The sequence below is a fragment of the Acromyrmex echinatior genome, chromosome 15, assembly GCF_024713525.1.
Source record: "Acromyrmex echinatior isolate Ae372 chromosome 15, ASM2471352v2, whole genome shotgun sequence".
Classification (NCBI taxonomy): domain Eukaryota; kingdom Metazoa; phylum Arthropoda; class Insecta; order Hymenoptera; family Formicidae; genus Acromyrmex; species Acromyrmex echinatior.
This window is the reverse complement of record NC_141866.1, coordinates 1,767,986-1,770,632: the sequence shown is the minus strand read 5'-3', so window position 1 is coordinate 1,770,632 and position 2,647 is coordinate 1,767,986. Positions and strand designations below refer to the sequence as shown.

At 34.8% G+C, this 2,647-nt stretch overlaps 1 protein-coding gene and 1 long non-coding RNA gene across 6 annotated transcripts in view; both read right to left on the bottom strand.

Moving 5' to 3' along the window:
* Positions 1–2,647, bottom strand: part of LOC105151150 (Krueppel-like factor 6) — a 337,682-nt gene that overhangs the window by 111,573 nt on the left and 223,462 nt on the right. The gene's annotated exons all lie outside the window — the stretch shown is intronic.
* LOC147907194 (uncharacterized) overlaps positions 1–2,647 on the bottom strand; it is a 54,297-nt gene that overhangs the window by 39,013 nt on the left and 12,637 nt on the right. The gene's annotated exons all lie outside the window — the stretch shown is intronic.

Genomic DNA, 2,647 nt, shown 5'->3' with positions numbered 1-2,647 from the left:
ACTTTTTATAATATTCAACATATATATGAAATATTTATGTAAAATATTATGAAATTTATATATTTAATTTTCAATTTCATAATAAAAACATATTTTTTAATGACATACAAATTTAATTAGAATTCAAATATAAATAGATTATAGATTATTAAAAAAGCAATAAATTTAAGATTGAAAATGAATATTCTTTATTAATAAAAAGGAATAAAACTTATCATCATAAATTAAAGTAAATGGCACTGCTTGTATATAGTAACAAGATTCCCTATGCTTTCATTGCAACACATATAGATTAATTTTTGGTTTAGCGACGCAAAAACGTGGAACCGATAAATCGAGCGGACACGTCGGTGGTTTCTCGTGCTCTCTCTCACGGATATTAAACTAGAAAACAATTAGCAGAAAACATAAATCACTATCGTTTGTTATCGTAAGCCGCGTTCACTGTTCTACACTACTGTGGAGTAACCGCGAGCGCGTCAGTAGGCAAGAGCAGACATAAATCTTGACGTGCTCCCTTCTGAGAAATAAACCTTCCGCTCTTTTCTTCTCGCGTCGCGACAGCATGGCCGACGAAGGCGACCCTGTTTCCGTGGTGGGTGGTAGATGAAAGTTTTCCTTTGTATACTCGTGGCATGTCACGTTGGTCATTTCGGGGCACGCGGAGCGACACAAAGATGGGCGGCGGTGGATGAAGAGTGGGTGAGCGATGAGGGAGACGGCTCTACCGCACATATTCTGAATCCCGAAGGGCCTCGTCGCGAACACGCTTGCCAGAAGATGAGGAAAATGAGAGACTACCACACTGACTCTCTGTCTTCTTCCCGCGCACGAAGTGAAGCTTTCTCATACGTGCGAGAGAGGAAAGTTTGAGTCGAGAAATGTGTGTGCACGTCGTGGACAAAACGTGAAAAAAAATTTATGAGTCTGATTCACTGCATAGGCGATAACTCCGGTTGTCATAGGTACGTTTCAATGGGGCGAGATTTCCGCCAGTGGATGTCACTGTCGCGATTGCGAATTCCATGGAGAGTATGATTCTTGCACTTCCCTCTTCATCTTCTAGTGAGTCTCTATAGAAACGTATTAGCTTTCTAAAGCGATGTTTTTGTTGGATACTTATTAATGGTTTTGCTAAAGGATTTAAAAATTTAGTTAGATATAATATAGATTTAAAAATAATTTTGTTGGGACATCAAAATAACTACAGGGATCTCAAGTGTGATAAGCAATGCTGCAAAAAGTTTTGACATTCTAATAACTAATAAGTCCTAATTATTTTGATAGTCCAATTAAATTATTTGCAAATTTGTATCTAGCTAAATTTTTCGATTCTTCGACAAATGTCTTTTTCGTGTAATATCAGAGACATAATATAATATATGTATCAAATTAATTATTTTCTTCATACAAATTATACTAATTGTTCTTTGAACTTACAATACAATAGTCTTTCATGAGAAAGAAAAAGACAGAAAGAGAAAAGAGAGAAGAAAAAGAGATATATATTATATAAATCTCTTTTTCTTCTCTTCTCTTTCTGCATTTTTCTTTCTCGTGAAAGAATATTGTATAAGTTCAAAGAACAATTAGTATAATTTATATGAAGAAAACAATTAATTTTATATATATATGTATATATAAAGAAATCAAAATAAAATCTAAATAAATAAAATAGTTTCGTTAATATATTTTGTTTGCATTGTTACTTGTAGTATTGTGCTATAACCGATGGTTTTTGAAAACTATATGAAGCTAAACGAAAGAACAATAAAGTAAAAGAAAAAAACTATCGAGGTATGCTGTGTTTAGCCAACTGGAATGGACCCTTTTACAAGTCTGTGTATCCTATCCAAAGTTTGCGTCTCTCGTTCAGTGAGGGAAAAAAGGACGATCAAGGAAAAAACTGGAAAGAAACACTGCGAAGGGTGAAAGCTAGAGAGATAAGCTAACAGACGGTAAGCTGTGCAGTAAAGAATCTCCTCTTCTCTGATTAAACAAAACAACTGTTGGGCGCAGCTGGTTTCTACGGCTTCCGATTCGCAACGTTGAATTATATACAACAATTAAGGGTAAAATCTTTCAAAGATAGACCAACGCGATACGTCTGAGTGTAATTAACAAGATATAATTTAAGTATTAATTTACATAAATGGTGTCGTTAAATATTGCAGACAGTAGCAATAAATATTTTTGAAGTTGTAGTCTGTAATTAATTAATAGTGAAAAAATTCTTCACATCTTCAGTCAGGTTCAACTGCGAGAAATTAAAAATTGAAAAACTCTCAGAAAACAAACTCTGAAAACAAATGCGAATTATGTGTGCTGTGTGTGTTGAAATTCACTCATATTGTCACAAAGTAATGGGTGGTTCTAGGAACGCTTCGAAACAAAAAGTATGCAAAAAGAACAACAATTATGCGCGTGGGTTGCATATGTGCTAAAATAATTGTATCTGTAATGTTCAAGTGCACAATAGCGACGCAATGAAAAAGTTGATGGTGCGCGCGCGACTCTAAGTGTTGCATGATCGCGTAGTTTTAATTAACGTCATATTGTCGTAACAAAGGCGTTTATTAACCATGCCATCGCAGTTGCGTCGGTATTTGCATTGACACTACAGCTGCAGCTCATCTAAGTGCATAGT